This window comes from Panthera tigris, chromosome A2 (genome assembly GCF_018350195.1).
Source record: "Panthera tigris isolate Pti1 chromosome A2, P.tigris_Pti1_mat1.1, whole genome shotgun sequence".
Classification (NCBI taxonomy): domain Eukaryota; kingdom Metazoa; phylum Chordata; class Mammalia; order Carnivora; family Felidae; genus Panthera; species Panthera tigris.
The window spans coordinates 113,744,631-113,762,564 of NC_056661.1; the positions used below are offsets into that span (position 1 = coordinate 113,744,631).

The 17,934-nt window shown below is 41.4% G+C and overlaps 1 long non-coding RNA gene across 1 annotated transcript in view; it reads right to left on the reverse strand.

The window, feature by feature from the left end:
• Positions 1–17,934, reverse strand: part of LOC122233980 — a 53,953-nt gene that overhangs the window by 24,220 nt on the left and 11,799 nt on the right. The window contains exon 2 of the long non-coding RNA XR_006211661.1: positions 17,228–17,341. This is a non-coding gene — a long non-coding RNA (uncharacterized LOC122233980). The remainder of the gene's footprint in view (positions 1–17,227; positions 17,342–17,934) is intronic.

Sequence of the window (17,934 nt, forward strand, 5' to 3'; positions counted from 1 at the left end):
CTGCCAACTGGGGCCAAAGAGTCACTGTGTCCTAAGGGGACTAACCCAGACAGTGCCTGCAAAATGCACAGTTCAGGACCAGGCACCTCAGTACCTCACTCAACAAACATTGACTTTAAAACCACATGGCCAGAATGGCTTACTCGTGCACACTTGCACATCAGGCCCAAGGGCACTAAGAGAAGGCAGATGTCCAGCTTTCTGGGACAAGAATTAATTCTCTGGGACCCATCTTTCTACCCCACGTCTTTCCATGTTTGTGTAAATAGACACCTTCACCAAAGGTGTCTCTTTCTCTTCCCCTCCTGCCCATGACCCCAGGGAGAACCTAGATAAATTCCTGCTTCTATAACCGGAAACTCTCCATTTGTCAGATGTGAGGTTTTTCTCCAAAAGTTTGCAAACAAGTCCAGACAAGTCTTATCCCTTCAGGAGACTTGAGAACAAAAACGGTATTTTCTGGTTTCCTCTCCCCACTTCCTCCCCTGGACCCTCGCCAAATCTGAGCAAGCAAGCGGTTGGGCGAGAGGAGGCTCGGCTCATGATGAATCAAGCCCCTAATCACAGATGGGCACTCAGCTTCATGCTTGCCCAGGACAAACTGAACTTTAGCCTTAGTTGGTTTCAATCCAGAAAATACCCAGCACTTTGTTATAATTCATCATATCTGACCACACTGTGTGATGACTCTTTTTAATGTCATTTTTGAACTGATCGACTTCTCCAAAAACTCGGAGTTATTATTGGAGAGAAAAAAATGGAGAGAAAGTTCTCTTGCATACGGATGAGAGAAGAAGAGGCACTGCCTGCACCTTTGGTGCTTTGACTATCTGAACAGGGGAGTTGGGAGAAGGATGGAAGCAACAGCTTACTTCTTTGTCTTTCAAAATTAAAACCGGAAGCTATTTATATTACAACTTTTGGGAGTCAGAAGAATACCAAACCCAGCAACAAAGCTTGACCTCCTCACATGAACTTCGAAAAGCAAAGCTTAAAAGTTCCCAAGCTGAACATTGGAAGGAGGAAAATGATGAAGACAGAAGTATGGGATGACGGAGGGGATAATTCCTACAATTTAAAAAATGTCCCCATATTTTTCCCGTTTTATCCTATAAATGAAAAAGCATTCAAAGGAAAATAATACTATTTGTATGAGTTCCCTCACTGAGTATCTTTACTCTTTAGTATATTCATTTCAGTGATAGTAAATGAATCAGAAGTCTGTATCTGGAGCTTTAGCAATATATTTGCCATATGTATCTTCATATATATGTATGTATGCATGTATGTGCACACATATATTAGGTGAATAACTCTTTAAGAATCAGCTTAAAAATATTATTTGGAGCAGGAGTTGTTGGAGAGGATGATAGGAAAATAACAAGGACTCAGTCAATCTTGTTTCCTACCAAATCTCAACATTGAGAAGTATACTCTGTAAATTGTTGACTTTGTGAATACCTGAAATAATACATTTAACCAAAATTACGTATTTAAGTATGGCGGTAGTATGTACAGCATTAGAGGAAAGAAATTCAAGCAACCAGATGGAGGCATCTGCAATGATCTGTGACATTCTGATGTTGACATTCTGTGGTAGTTGTTGACATTTTAACATTCATATCAACTTTTAATCCCCTAAAAACAAACCATTAAACTTTCAGCTTCTTTTTAGTACCATGAAATCTGTGCACTAGATGACTTCACCCCACCCCTCCCCTCCACTCCCCCGCCCATTAGCCTTATCTGGTCCCTAACCAACAACCCATCCTTGACTCTCACCTCACCCCTTCTTAGACCTCCCCATATCTTTTACCCTATCCTTTACTAGATGCTCCCAAGTCAAAATATCCCTGGTGTCCAAACAGTGGACAATGTCAGACGGTATCCCAATTTCATCCATGGGGCATGAATGGCCTGACCGAGGCTGCTGGTAATGGACATGCCAGGAAAGGCAGAGTGAGAGGAAATTGTAAAGAGCAATGTACAAGATTTGGCAACAGAGCAGATGTAGCAGAAGGAACACAGAGAGTGGCCAAAGATGACTCTCTGGTCAGCATGTCATGAGAAGAGTGAGGACATTGGGGAAGTGAAGAACAGAAGAGGGTGTGAGAACAGCTGAAGAGGATGAGTTTGGACTGGGCCATGTCAAGGTCAGTAGCAACATCAAAACCCTGAATAGCTTCACAAGATTGCAGATTAGAGTTGATGTTGATGGAACAAGATGCATGGGGCCAATACTTTTTGGGGTCAGCTCTAGCAAGGCTGAAGAGCAGAAGGAGAAGTCCCTGAGAAGGGCATCCCCAAATGAGGGCTGTGTTGAGGCTGCAGGGGCCTGGCTTCCATGAATGCCAGGCCGCACTCTGGTTCCTACCACTCAGGGGGCCCAACACTTCCACTCATTTATTGTTGAAGCCCTGGAGGTGGAGGAAGAGGCCAATCTCACAAGCCATGTGTGGCTGAGGGATTTGTTAAAAGGAACTGCTCCTTATTTTTCTATACCTCACTTTATTCAAATAAAGAACTCCTTAGAATTCTTCCCCTGAGGAAAGAATGGGGCTGTGATTTGGGAACCCAGAGGCAAGTTTGTTATGGCTGCTGTAACAAAGTACCACAAACGGGGTGCTGTAAGCAACAGAAATTTATTTTCTCACAGTTCTGGGTGTGAGAAGTCTGGGATCAAGAGTGGTTCCTTCTGAGGGCTGTGAGGGTAGGCCATGTTCCAGGCCTCTCTCATTGGCTTAGACACGTCTGTCTTCATATTCGCAAGTTGTTCTCCCTGTATCTTCACACTGTCTTACCTCTGTATGTATTTGTGTCCAAACTTCCCCTTTTGGCAAGGACACCAGTCATATGGGGCTAGCACCCATCATAATGACTTCACTTTAACTTGGTTACCTCTGTAAAGACCCTGTTTCCAAACAAGGTCCCACTCTGAGGTACTGGGGGTTAAGACTTCAACATATGAATTTGAGAAGGCACAGTTCAATCCTTAACAGCAAATCAGAGGGAAAGGACAAGTGCATGAGGAAGTACACGTCCTAGGAGAACTCCATCTAAGTGTGCAGAGTTGGCAGTCATCAGCTTGGCCTCAGACCTTTGGAAATCCCCTGCATCTGGTTTTCCCAATTCTCGTAATCTCATCCCTCCAAAAAAAGACATCTAAATACATTCCATTCATTTCTCTTGAGAAGCTCACTCTGCTGCCCACTGTGTAACGTGCTAAGAGGTTTTAACTAGAGTGGATTAAATGGCTTGGTTAAACTAAGGTCTCTGAGGCATTGCGCCCATTCTCTAAGGCTAAACAAATCTTCTCCAGGTGTTCAAGACATTGCATAATATTAGACCACCTGAAGCTCCATCTCCTAGCAGCAAATCAGGATGGTGATGAAAGTGGTTGGTGACCTTTTCCTTTTGTGTCATTGCAGGGAAACGCTATGTTCTTCTAGACTGGTTGGAGGGACACTGCTAGGTGAAGGGGAGGGGTTTACACTCAAGACAGGTAAGTGTGGGCTCAGATAGAGTTTCCAGTGGAGCCCTGACAATGTACCAGGTGCCACACTAAGTGAGAGGATTCACTTGTGAGCAAGACAGTCTTTTGGGTGGGAGAGGGAATTCTCACATTGCCACAGGCAGATGGGATTTACAAGTGAAAGGGCAGAGAAGCTCAGAGACAGAGGGACTAAACCTGTTGCTTTCAGACATGATCTTTGCTTAGTGGTTCTGCGAATGTTTTAATTGATGGGTTTCCATGCCATACCAGTTGCTAAATATTTTTATATTACCCTTGCATATGAGCATACTGTTGGAGGGAAATTGAGAAGGGAGTAAAGGTGGTAACCAGCTTAAGCTAAAGAAACAGGCTTTAGATGGTTACAGAGTTTAGAGAATTAGGTTGAGGAAAAGAAGCCAGGATTTGTGGAGCAATTCTCAACTGTTTTACAGTCAGGATTCTTTTCCACTCTTAAAAATTATTGAGGCCCTTAAAGACCTTCTGCTTATATAGTTTATATTGATTAACATTGACAATGCTAGAAATTAAAGCAAAGAAATTTTTTCAATATATATTCATTGATTTAATGTAATAACTACCCAGTACATGTTAACATAAATGGCCTATTTTTCATGAAAATTAATTATATTTTCTTCCTCAAAAACGTAGCAAAAACACTTCATTGTGTCATATTTTTGGAAATTTATTTAGTGTCTGGCTTCAGAGAAGACAGGTAGAATCTCTTATCTATTTCTGCATTCAATCTGTCAGTTGTGCTGTTTTAGCTGAAGTATATGATGAAAATCCAGCCTTACACAGATACGTAGTTGGAAAAGGCAGGACTCTGTGGGTTTCCTGAAAAGAATTCAGGGCTCCCCAGGGGTCCCCTGGCCACACTTTGAAAACCACACTAGTTTAGTTTAGTAATTTTATCATCTTACTACATCCTGATTGGACCTCTTCTTTTAACTATACTGTTACAAAGGAGATTCAAACATCAGGGTTTTAATCCATAATATAATTTGTTTTTAATTTGTCTGTGTCATGTACATCCTTACAAAGCCTTAACTCTTTACTTCTATGTTTAAGAAGTCAACTTTGTGCTAAAACTCACTACCTTTTAGCTTGTTTGCAGTGAGAAAGTTAACTAAAGAAAAGATAAATTAGAAACAAATACAGTTCAATTACCTATATTCGGTTATCAGAAATAGTTTTTTCTAACGCCTCCAACTCTGAAGACCCAAACACTCTTAACTATGCACTTAAAAATGATATGAAAATATGTATCTATAAGCCATAGGCAGTAGGAAGTATTTTGTGAATTTTGTTTTGCATCTTTTTTTTTTTTTTTTTTTGGTCTTTCGAGGAACTATGTCATATGAATCATGATGACCATTGTCAATGCAAAGGAAGATAAAGGAAACTGGTTCATTGCCCAACTGTTTCAAGCCCAACCCTCATTAGCAAATTGTGGTTCTTCAGGCTGACAAAGGGAGCTTGAGCCTAATAAACTCAGAGTGTAGTAACAGAAGACTGACCCTTGCAAATCTTAGCTGAGGTACAGACAATATCACCTTAAAAGCAGCCCATGAGTTGTCTCTCTAAGCCAGTGGTTTGCAGAATATCGTGCCATATAACATGGTTAACAAGGATGACTGAGTTTGAAGAAACCAGTCCACAGATGCCAAGAAGACTGAAGAAGTTCACCATGAAGTTAAGTCTTGGGATCAATAGTCCTAGCCTAAGTCTTAGACCCTGGGAACCAAAAGAGGGAGGAAGAAGAAGGAGGATGAGTAGCTCTCCCTCATCCCTTATTGAAAATATGGCTAACCCTAGATGATACTGACCTTGAAAGGCCCCCTTCCACAACTTTTACATGCTTTACCACCTTGCAAAGCCTCTCCCTCTGAATGCACAGTGTTTCCCACTGTCCTTGTCCTATGTCACTCAGGTCCGTGATTTCCCAATAGTCATTCCCCCACTACAGCTGCCCCTCTCCTTAGCCTCACTAGCTAAACTCTGGTGCCTCACCTGGGAGTCCCAACAAAATCTATCTTATATACATTCAACCTTCAAGTTTCAAGTTCAAATTCACAAACACATTTCCGGAGCCCTGCCTGGTCCCAGTTCTCTGTGCTTAGCCCTTGGGTGAAATCAGCATTTCTACTGCTTCACTCTTTGCCAAGGCCATTTGTATCTTTAGAAGTAGGCTTAGTTGATAATCCTTCAGTAGAGTGTCACAAAGAGAAATGAAAACACTCAGGCACTGTGAGGGTAAATGTTGGAGACTGGGGAGAGGTTATAAGGACATCTCACACTCCCACCCCCAAAGCTACTTTAAATTATTCTTGTCAAGAGAGAAGAGTCATGTCCCAGGAAACTCAATTTTGGCTCTTTGAGTTCATGTGAATTCCTCACCCCCTCCTTTTATTAGAAAAGAGCATAAGACGTTTTTTCTAGATTTATTTGCAGAAAAACCAATAGCAGTTTTCCAGCTTCAAATGCGGATTCTTAATGCATGGCCTATAATATCTGACATTGTTATCTCAGGAATGTTGATGGGGTCCAGAGAAAAAGCTGGAGGCCTCAGCGGGGTGTTGCCAACTGAGTGTCAGTGTACTTTTCCAACAACCACAAAATGAGAGTAGGCTTTTGCCCTTGTTAGGAAAAAGGACACTTTCTTTCTGTCTCATTGCAGATCATTGAATTCATGGTAGTATCTGTCAGGCTTAAATCTTCTGCGACCACAGTCTCCTTTCCTTTGTGGTTTGCTTTTTCTTGGTAATGATTCCATTCCATAGTTTTCTCTGGGTTAATATCTCTCCTGGATGTTATATAGTAATCTAAAATAAAGTTGAGTCTCCAGTAAATCATAATAGGGATAGTATTGATCCTTGTCTTGACTGCATCCATCAGTAGATTGATGTCCAGACATATTCCATATGGAACAGAATGACTGCCTAGGTTTTCTGGGACAACAGATTCATTTGGACTCACGGAAGGTTTTATTGCCCCTGCTAGATCCCAGAGAAGTCCTCATGTGCCAGTCAAAGGCTGCAGGAGATATTTCATTCTCAAGTTTTTAAAATGTTTATTTCTCTTGAGAGAGAGAGAGAGAGAGAGAGAGAGAGAGAGAGAGAGAGAGAGAGAGAGAATGAATCCCAAGCAGGCTCTGTGTTGTCATTGCAGAGTCCAACATGGGGCTTGACCTCAGGAACCATAAGATCATAACCTGAAAGGAAATCAGGAGTTGGACGCTTAACTGACAGAGGCACCCAGGTGCCCTGCATTCTCAATTTTAGTGTCCCATTAAGAAGGTGAGGCAGACACAAAGGAGAAAGTATTATGTTTACATTTAAAGAAATGTTAAAGCAATTGGATTGCATACATGGATTAAGCTATGGAATAGGAATAATAGGACCATAAGAGATAATGTGGTTTATTTTAAAGTGTAAACATACACATGATCATATTTCATGGAGCAATAGAGGAAAATTTCTTCTGGAAGAGCAAATAAGCTTAGGAAAACCGGACTTATGAATTCATGCACATTCCTGGCTTTATGACCCCATGGTTTTATTTGGTTAATGTTAACTTTCCAACATTTGGCTACCAAAATAGCTTTCCATTCTGAGGCTGTTACTGCAAAGTAAGTAGCTTACGTTTTCCTTTCACACCTCACCGGATATTAATCTTTCAGAATTATTGCCCTGCCTTTTGCAATGTTCCTAATGTTCACACTTCCTATTGAGAAACTGCTGCACACACTGAGGATATCCTGCTTGGTCAGCAGGGATGGCTGTTCTGAGTGGCAGTTCTCAGGAGATCTGCCTCCACTATTCCCTCCAATTGTTGCTTTGGGGCACATGCCTTGTGCCCTAGTAGTTCTGAGGTTTGTCAGATCCAGATCATTATCTCTGACTAATCATGGTCTTAAACAACAGTCGTCATTCAAAGATTGTTCTCTTACGGAATTGCCATGACTAGGCAATCATTTTTTATATTGAAGTATTAGACATTTTTAGAGGTGATTCTCTGGTGATTATGCAGGGAATTATACATTAGGCTATGCAGGAAAACATCTTTTAGGAACTCCACATACTCAATGAAGCATCACATGGAGTAGAAAAAATTGTGAATGGAAAGGTGATTTGAGGACATGATGATTCCAGCACAATTTGTTTTTGAACTGTGTCTTCTCATAGTACTTCATGGATTTTTTTTTTTGTTAGTGCTGGGAAATATGATCTGGGGAAAACATGGGCAATTTTTCTAAGGCTCATATCATTGAAGAGTATTTCTTCATTTGAGGAGGAGAGTTTCTTCCAAACTGGGGGAAATTGAGAAAATAGTTTATAGGACTTAAGTCCTAACTCAGTTGCTGTCCCAGTTATCGATTACCATGTAACAAAACACTCTCAACTTTAGAGAACTCAAACAAAAACCATGTTCTTTTTCATGATTCTATGGATTAGGAATTCAGACCAGGCTCCGTGGGGATGGTTCAAAGTGTTGTCTGAGGCAGATCACATGGAGCTAGAAGATCCAAGATGGCCTTATTCATGTGGTTAGGGCACTTGGGTTGGCTGATGGCTGGGGGGTATTAGTAGTTGTATGTACACTGACATGGCTGGCTCTTCAAAGGAAATGGAAGTCCTGTCATAACCCGTAAGTCACACAGTGTCAACTCCCCCACATTCTGTTGATCAAAGTAAATCATATTATTGACCTAGACTCAAGTGAAGGAAAAACAGAACCTACTCCTTGGTTGGAAAATAATCATGGTGGCACAGGAATTGTTGGTAAACCCTCTTTGCTGAAATGCTTCTACCATGGCTGGTTCCTAGAAAAGCACTAGTAAGAGCCTTCATTTAACCAATTGCTATTAACCAATTGTCACCAAAAAAAAAAAAAAAAAAAGGAGAGAGAGAGAGGGTTACTTATTTTAGTGACTCCAAAGTTCCATGAATTGTAAGATGTACATTGTTCTATATATTATTTAAAAAATAAAAAGGCTGCCAAGTAAATCATGACATGATATAAATTATTAAGATGCATCTTGACTTCAGAAATATTACAAGGTGGGGGAAATGTGCATATTCAAGATAATGAAAAGTGGTAATTATCTGATACATAATTCATCAGAGTTCAAAGACAAGTGGATAAAATCCAAGGCTTGGAAGCTAGTCGTTATTTTGATCACTGAATCCATCAATTGGGTATCAACTTGCATAGTCCTTATCCTGACTAAGGTACTCATTTTGGCATGGTCTGATAGGACAGGGCCTTAAAGGGTCATTTTTTTCCCCTCTTACCCCCTCATCAAACCATGAGGGCCGGCAAATCATGGGAATCAGGAGAACAATTGGGTATTTGCAGCTCAGTGAGCAAAGCTGCCTCTATTGGGAAGTTGATCCCTAGGTTTGGTTGCTTTGCACCACTCAGCTCAACCAATACACCTAGACCTTCTACTGGATTCTTTAATTCACTCACTGGGTATTTTTCACCATTGAGAAGTCATCGGTACTTTCACCCTGGCTTCCTAGATGACAGGTTTCCAGGAATACATGAAGTCATAAAAGCAGTGATTAGCATATTTCCAAATTTAGTAAATGCTTATTGGGTCCCTATGTGTGCCACAGACTGTGCTCAATGCTACAATAGTCAAAAAGACAGATATGCAGCATTCCCTCTTAGAGTCTGATGGGAGAGGCAGGCAGTGGGCAAGTAAAACATTTTTTTTAATATATATTTATTTTTGAGAGAGAGAGAGAGAGAGAGCGTAAATGGGGGAGGGGCAGAGAAAGAGGGGGACAGAGGATCTGAAGCAGGTTCTGTGCTGACAGCAGAGAGCCCGATGGAGGGCTTGAACTCATATACCATGAGATCACGACCTGAGCCACAGTCAGACACTGAACTGACTGAGCCACCCAGGTGCTCCAAGTAAAACATCTTAATTCATGAGAGATCTTATAAGTACTATGAGGGAAATGAATAAGGTGGTGACAGAAAATAAGAGGAGACTCCTTTAAACAGAGGTGATCATGGAAGGGCATCCTGAGGAAGGAAAATTTAAGCAAAGACTTAAAGATTTAAAAGGATGAGCCATGCAAAAAGCCAAGGGAAAGTGCTCTAGCTGGAACAGAAGACACAGCAAGTACAATGGTGCTGAGGTCACAAAGAGCTTGGTATGTTTCTGAAACTGAAAGTAGATTGATATAATCAGAGCAAATTTCTCTAGAAAACCAGAAAGCAGGCCTAGAGATACATGTAGAAATTTCTCCTATGTTCCACACAGGCAAAACAAACAGAAAATGTTTAAAAAACAAACAGCAAAAACAAACAAACAAACAAACAAAAAAAAACAACTGGAACCAGAATTTTATAAGCCTATAAACATCTCTGAGAAGAAGAAAAAATGAGCCCTATAGTGATTTTTTTCTTTACTTTCCTTCTAGAATATGATGTGACTATTTCTTAGATTTATAGAAGTTTATTCACAAAGTCAGTATTTCTCAAACATGAGTAATGAAGCAAGACTTTGAAGGAAACAAATATACAAATCATCAGCATTGACTTAAATCATTTTAATTATGTTTCTTTAAGATGAGTGAAGTGTAACTGCCTTATGCTCATAGATGTTATGCAAATCTAAAACTAAATCAAGTTTACAAATTAAATACAAACTAAGCTACAAAACCAATAAAATGTAAATTATCAACATTAGAGTAATGAATGATGTTATTTGCTGCCACTAAATTGCTGATGCTTGCATTGATGTGTTTCATTTCACTTGTTGCAAAGCTGGACCATTATTGTTATCTTTTTTTCTTATCGTTTTTAAAAATAAGCATTTTTAAAATCCTTTATCCATTATCATTAGCACACTTCTGAATTATATATATATAAAATTTATTTATTTTAAGAGGGAGGGAAAGAGTGTGAGTGCATGCACTTGTAAGTGGGGGAGAGGCAGAGAGAGAGAGAGAGAGAGAGAGAATCCCAAGCAGGCTACTTATTGTCAGTACAGAGGTCCATGCAGGGCTCCATCGCATGAACCGTTACATCATGATCTAAGCCGAAATCAAGAGTCCAACTCTTAATTGACTGAGCCACCCAGGTGCCCCGTCAGATTTCAAAATATGATACTGAAATGAAAATATACTGTTTGAAAAATATACTGTTTGAAAACAAAAATTCTTTGTTTTTCACTACTGCATTTACAATCTAACCATTGGTAATTTAATGATAAGATTTCACAATATAGCCAATGACTCTGTGAATATGTACTAATGGCCAGGTCTAAGGTTTTTATAGTTTCATATGCCAATGATATGGACCACTAAACCTTTCTCTATGGAATGAGTGCAAAAACCTTAGAGTGTGTATTGTATAGTAATTTGGCTTTACTTGGTACTAACATGACCATATGTTAAATGCAAATGTCCCTATGAAATTGCATGGAGTACTTCAATAAAAGGAGGTAGTCTTGGAATTCTAGAATGTGCTCAGATTACTTTAAGATTATCATACGTGTGAAAATCCAGAAAAGTTTAATCTTATAGGTTTTGTGGACTCGGGAAATACGTCTGAAGACTCTAGGCTGAGAAAAGGTACATACATTAATAATGGGGTCAGAAGGAAGAATGGGTCTGAAATGTTTTATAATATCAGGAACAATCAACCCAACATGAATATAGCTGGACAAATGCATGCCACAGAGATGTAGCATAGGACACCTATTCAGTTTAGAAATAATGTGAATAAGGAAGTACACCAGTGTAATAGCTGTTAATAATGATTAAGTGTCTACAGTATCAGACGTTGTGTTAAGTAATTAATAATGATGATTTTAAAAAGAATGCAGTTCATTTATTAGCTACCACAGGCACGTGTAAAAGAATAACATAGTTCCAGCTAGATCACTTTTTTAAAGAAAAAGCAGGAGAGCAAATTCTAATTTAACTATATCAGGTCTAACAATCTAACCAAAAATCTCTGAGAAGAAATTTCCTGCCCAATTTCTGGAGACCCAGTCTCTTCCTGAGTTCCAGACTTGAATATCAATACACATCTCAGAGTGTCAGTGATAGATGGTGTCCAAAGATGACTGCCAATCACACCTTCCCTCCCTATACGTGTGCGCTGCTCCTCAGATCAAGAGGTTAAGTCCTACTCCCCTTCCCTTGAATACAGGCTGGACTTAGTGGTTTGCTTAACCAGTAAAACACAGCAGAAGTAACATTTGGGTGCTTGTAAAGCTAGTTATAAGAATCCTTGGAACTTCTACCTGGCTCTTTTGGAATGCAACGGTTAGGGGTATTCCCTCTTGCAATCCAACTGCCCTACTGTAAGGAGACTAAGCAACATATGCTGGCACTGCCATTGGCAGCTGCCAGCGAATGGCCAGCATCAATTGCCAGCCAGATGTGTGAGCCCCAGATGTCTCCCTGCAAATTCCAGAGAAAAACAATCACGAGTTTTCCAGCTAAGCCCAGGTAACCTACAGAAACATGGAAAATAATAATAATTGCAGGTTTAAGTTACTAAGTCTTGGGTGGTTTGTTATGCAGCAACAGGTCACTATAATAATATCCCAGATCCCAAACCAAATCTTTTATTTCCCCTTCGCAAAACCCAATCCTTGTGTGTCCCATCGCAGGAAAAACTTCCATTTAATTAGGTAAAAAATCTTGAAGTCATCCTTGGTCTTCTCTTTTTCTCAAATGCTACCTTCAATCCATTGGCTCAATCTCTAAATCATATCCCAGATTTCTTCATTTACTATTTCTTCTGCCCTCCCATCCTTATCCAAGCTACTGCGAATTCTTACCAGATCTCCTGTAATAGCCGCCGAGCTGGTCTCCCTGCTTCCCCCTCTGTCTCCAGTGTTTCTTCTCAACATAACAGGCAGCCAGAGTCCTCCTTTAAAAATGGAGATGACTTCTCTGCTCACAAGCCTCTCATCACACTTAGAATAAACCCAACGTCCTGGCCTTGGCCTAAAATGTTTTCCAGCAACTGGCTCCCATTTCCTTGCTGAATTCATTTCTTACTGCTCTCTCCTTTGCACACTCTTCAGCCAGATAGGCCCTCGTGCTGTTTCTTGAATATGCCAATGTCACCCCTACTTCAGGTTCTTTACACTCACTCTTCCCTCATCCTGGAATCTTCTTTCTTGAGATGTTATTATGATCCTTGTATTCACGTCTCTGTCCATAGTGTTTCTGCTCCAGGATGCCCTTTTCTGACCAGCCTAGCTAAAATAGCACCCCCTGACTTTCTGCATCCCCTCAGCCTGCTTTAGTTCTCTTTATCATAGTTCCATCACCACCCTTTGCTATTGACCTCTTTGTTTCCTGTCTATTTTGCTCCACTTCAATGGAAACCCATGAGGACAAGGAAATTGTCTGTTTTGGTTACTGATATATCACCAGTGCCTAGAATCATTCCTGGCACATAGTAGGGCCTCAAGAAATATTTGTTGGACGAATAAATGGTCCCTAGACCTGTTTTCCAAAGTGTCAATAAGGACTGACATGCATCTGCCTTCTTGACATGTAAGCTAATTTTTCTATATTTCCTTCAGCTCAGAGCACAGTCAAGACACATGACTTTTCCAGCCTGAAATGGGGTGGAGAAGAAGACACATCATCCCCATGTATTCTATGTTACTAATATTTGGCCTCACTACTGCCTGGGTATTAAGTGTTCTCAGTATGTGACCACAAATCCTTCTCTTAATCCTAACTTCTTGGAGCTCAGGTTGAGACTAGACTTTGTGTAGGAGTCCATGCAAGTTTAGATACCCAACCCTGGTCAATTATCTATTTAATGTTGATAGATCCCCTAATGTGCCCCAGGCCCTGTAAAAAGTACTAGTGATACACTGGGGAATAAGGCAGACTGGGCTGCATCTGCTCAAAGCTAGCATTTTGAAGGATGACTGAAAGATAAGGCAGTTGGGGAGTAATGGCGAAAGGTGCCAAGGAAACTGCCTATAATCACAGCCTCAGGGATGTGTTCCAAATCCTTGGGACAGACACATGTGTGGCTTGGGAGGTCCTGTCTCAGTAGTATCATCTAGATGACATTGGCAGTAGCTAGCACACTCACTGAGTGCCACATAACCAATATTGCTTTGCCCACACATCACTAGGGCCCTGGGAAACCCTGTGGCACAGCCAAATAGCTGTAACCTTTTAGGCCTTTCAGAGCATTTTTAAAGCCCAGAAGGGCAGTGTATTATCTGTATTTACCCAGCAAAGCAACAAAGGCAAAAATCACACTTGTGAATATTTTCAGCAGTTGGGACTGTCAGAAAAGTAAAGATGCATGACTAAATATATCCAGGCAGTGTCCCTGCACTATCAGGCAGGGCTTGTTTTTGCTTTGTTTTGTTTTCTTCTTTAAATCCCATTACTTTCAAAGAGCGGTCATATTGAAAAAAAAAAATAACCACTATAATAATAAACATCCTTTATCCATCATGAATTATTATGGAAAATTTTCCTGTATTTATTTTCTCTAGAATTCCTAAAGCCCTGCGGAACACACTCCTAGTAAGATTTTCTAGTGGCAGGATCTTTTGTGAAGATTCAGAGATGTGGATCACCAGCTCACATGAGAAAGTAGGTGCAATTTGCCACAACCATTAAAGTCCTCTTTATACTTCTTACATGTTTTAGCTAATCAACCTCTCTAACTAAACTCTAATCTGTCATTTTCTTTTTCAGAAAAGAGTAAGAATCATTTAACTAAAGTCTCTCAGGGGACTAATTGTGGACGACAACATCTAATATAAAGGCTCAGTGTGTTAAGCGCTTCACAGGCATTATCTCATTCAATTTGCACAACAGCCTTGTAAGGAAAAACTACTATTACATCACCTCCATTTTCCAGATGAGGACACCAAGCACGGCAGGTCTTAGTGCCTAGCCCAAGGCTACCTACCAGGGAGCTCATTGGGACCTACCAGGACCCATCTTCTGCAAAGCCAGCAAGCATAACCACTGTGCCCTTCAATCTTGCTTCAGAGGCTGGCTCTACAGTAGGCACTCAATGGCAGATAGGGGCAGTTCCCAACTTTCAGTTATCCAGCTTGCTGACAACTCACATATTTGGACACTCAACTGCAGAACCTCCCTCCTCCACTCATAGTCCCCCTACTGTTGACACTGCAGTAAAGGGAGCCCCCATTCCTTCCACCAGAGGACTCCCAGCCTTTCCCGATTCCCCTCCCTCCAGGTCCCATCCCACCTCCCCACCCTAACCTCAGCCCCGCAGTTGAACAGGTCACTTCTGGGATCCAAGCTGGCAGGGACCTTGCACCACTACCAGCACTGCGGTATCCTTGCATGAAGGATTCCACTGTCCAGCCTGCAATCTATTGTCCAACAGTATGATTTTTCACAGGAAAGCAATGTTGCTTTCAAACAACCAACGTGCAAGTGAGCCCTATTCATTCAAACTGCCTGTTTAAGATGACGTTGCAGTGAAGATTCCTACCGGTATCTCTCCAAACCTTAGAGGGAAAACTATAGATATGTCAGGATGACATTAAGCCCAAGTTTCCTGTTTTTTGTTTTTTTTTTTAACGTTTTATTTTTGAGACAGAGAGAGAGACAGAGCATGAACGGGGGAGGGTCAGAGAGAGGGAGACACAGAATCTGAAACAGGCTCCAGGCTCTGAGCTGTCAGCACAGAGCCCGGTGCGGGGCTCGAACTCACGGACCTCGAGATCATGACCTGAGCCGAAGTCGGCCGCTTAACCGACTGAGCCACCCAGGCGCCCCTCCTGTTTCATTTTTTACTGGACTTATATAAATCAATCGTTAGTGCTATTTCCTATGCCAGAAGTTATTAGGCATTTCCATGTTTGAGGTACATTTTGTGAAATCCTCTCCAATGCAAAACCACACAGTATCTGGGTCATCTGTTCTGTGCTTGCTTCCAGCCTTCACCATTTTGAAACTATTTTAGGTACTGGTGCTTATTTTCCACTTCTTTTTTTAATGGGTGGCATTTTCATTCCTCACATGCAACTTCTCCTTGTATTCTTTTAGGGTCATCTTTGAAATGTCAGCCTTGGTCCTCTGACATGAAAATTTTAAAACGGAAATTTGTTGTAATTTCTTTCAAGTTGTAAATAGATGTTATTTATAAAAAGTACTAACTTTTTTACAAAAAAAAAAAATGACCTTTGTCCTCCAATCTAAAAATACTAATCAGAAAAAAAAACCTCATCAGTCCTTCTGAAAATGTCTTTCTTAACTAAAATATAACATTAGAATAGTAATGCAGCAGCTGTCAAACATGAGCACACATCAAGATCACCTAGAAGGCTTGTAAAAATGAAAATTGCTGGGCCCCGTCCATAGAGTTTGTGGGGCCTGAGGTGGGGCATTTCTGACAAATCACCAAACGAAGTTAATCCTGCTGGTTGAGGGACCACAGTTTGAGACCACTGGTTTAATATTAGAGTCCAAAAAAGTCTTGAGGATCCTTTATGCCTTATTTAAAACTCTAGTGGTTGTAATTTACAAAATCCCACTCAGGCTGGCCTGAGTGCAGAAGAGAGTTTGTTGGAGCAGCTGGGATATCTCCCAGACTCCAAGATAAATTTGAACAATCAGGTCAAAGAGCAGGCAGATTGAGGTGCACAGCTGGAGGGACAGGGTCTCCTCTGTCTCTGTCTCTTCACTCCCCAATCTAAGCTCAAATTTGCTCTATTCAAGTAATCAAAGGAGAGATCTGACTGGCCACTGGCCAGCTGATGAATGGACTCCCCCAGGGTCAGCGTCGATCCCTGATTAAATCACCCCAATCCAAATATGGTACCACAAGAAAGGTGTGGTTATCAAAGAGTGGCTTGGCAGAAACTCTAAACAGCATGTACTGTATCATCTTCTGAACTCTTACTGTCACAAGAGACAACTGTGGTTTGGGGAAAGTTAAGTGCTTGCCAAAGAGCATGCGCCTAATGAATGGCAAAGCTGAAGCCAGTCTTGTTTTTGGCGGGGGGAAGTGGAGCCTGGTGCGTGGATCCAAAGCCGATCTGGAAGTGCCAAACAGAAATTTGTTTCTTATCCAATGGTGGGCCAGAGCTGCTGATAGCAGTGCCAGAGACCTGGGTGTTAAATATTCAGGAATTGTGCAAGCACACAAACCATTGGTAGCTGGAAACTTGCCATAGTTGGAGTATTTACACCATGAAAATTGGGTAACATTACAAACTGGCCCTGCTCCTTATTTTTTAGTTCCAAAGAGCCAGTTTAGCAGCACACCATTGCCTAGCTCCATGTGGGCAGAATTTACAAGCAGCACAGACACCATATTTCATACAAGATAAGGCAGCCTGAATTTGCAGTTTCTCCAGTAGCTGCCGCCTAAACCCTATAAGTAGCCTATTGCCCTGGGGTTGGCAGCTAGAACTCACGTTGTATATCCAGTCCCTCAAACTTGTCTCCTGACAAGTTTCTCACTGACACGTGTGCACAAAATAAGCCTGCTGTCTCATTGACCTTGAGCTGCTCTTGTTCCCAGATTCAAAGCTGGCTCTGTCCTAACTGCCAAATGGCAGAATTTCAGTATTACCAAAGTAAGACAAGCCTGAGCAAGTGTATATAAAACCAACAGAAGTGTCTTTAAGAGATTTGTGTTAAAAAAAAAAAAAAAAAAAAAAAAGGTAATAAGGCAGCCAATAAACAAATGCCCTCAGGGATATTGACTTACTGTGTGGTTATTTAAAGAAGGAAACTCTTGTGTAAATTGCCCAAGACGTCTTTCTCCAGGCTCCCGTTATGTGGCTTGGCTGCCGGCTGCCTCATTCCCATCAGTGCACAAAGCCTGGGAGAGAAAGAAACCTCCGTGACTGTAAGTGATTCCCCAGTCCCCTGGCCTCTGCCACCTGTCACGGAGCCTGCTGACGCACCTCCACTGTCCCTTGGCAGCACTCCACACAGCCCCCTGTCCCACATTTCTTAAGAGGCACTAACTGCATGCGCCTCACTGACCACAAGACAGCACTGGGAGCTGGGTGGAGTGGGGGTGGGGGTGGGGGTGGGGTTAGTGTTTCCATCCAATAATGCTTCCTGGGCCAGAGAGCCTAAAACAACACAAAGCAAACTCCATCTTTCCATAAGGAATTTCGGCATGGAGCTGTTCGCTGCTGTTGCGACTACAGCATGATTTCCTGGAACATGATGTCGTCATGAGATTTCCCATGCGTCTTCTCCCACGGCAGACCTAGAGTTCCTAGTGCACTCATTTAAAATTCTAAAAAAAACATATGAGGATGCCAAGATAAATTAAGTGCTGGCACTGATATCTATGGAGAGAGAAGCATTTTACAAATTTTAACGCTCTATCTCCTCTTTTCCTTTGCCTTTCTCCTTCCTCCTCCTGCTTCCTCGTCCTTCTTTGCCTTAGCCAAAATCGGT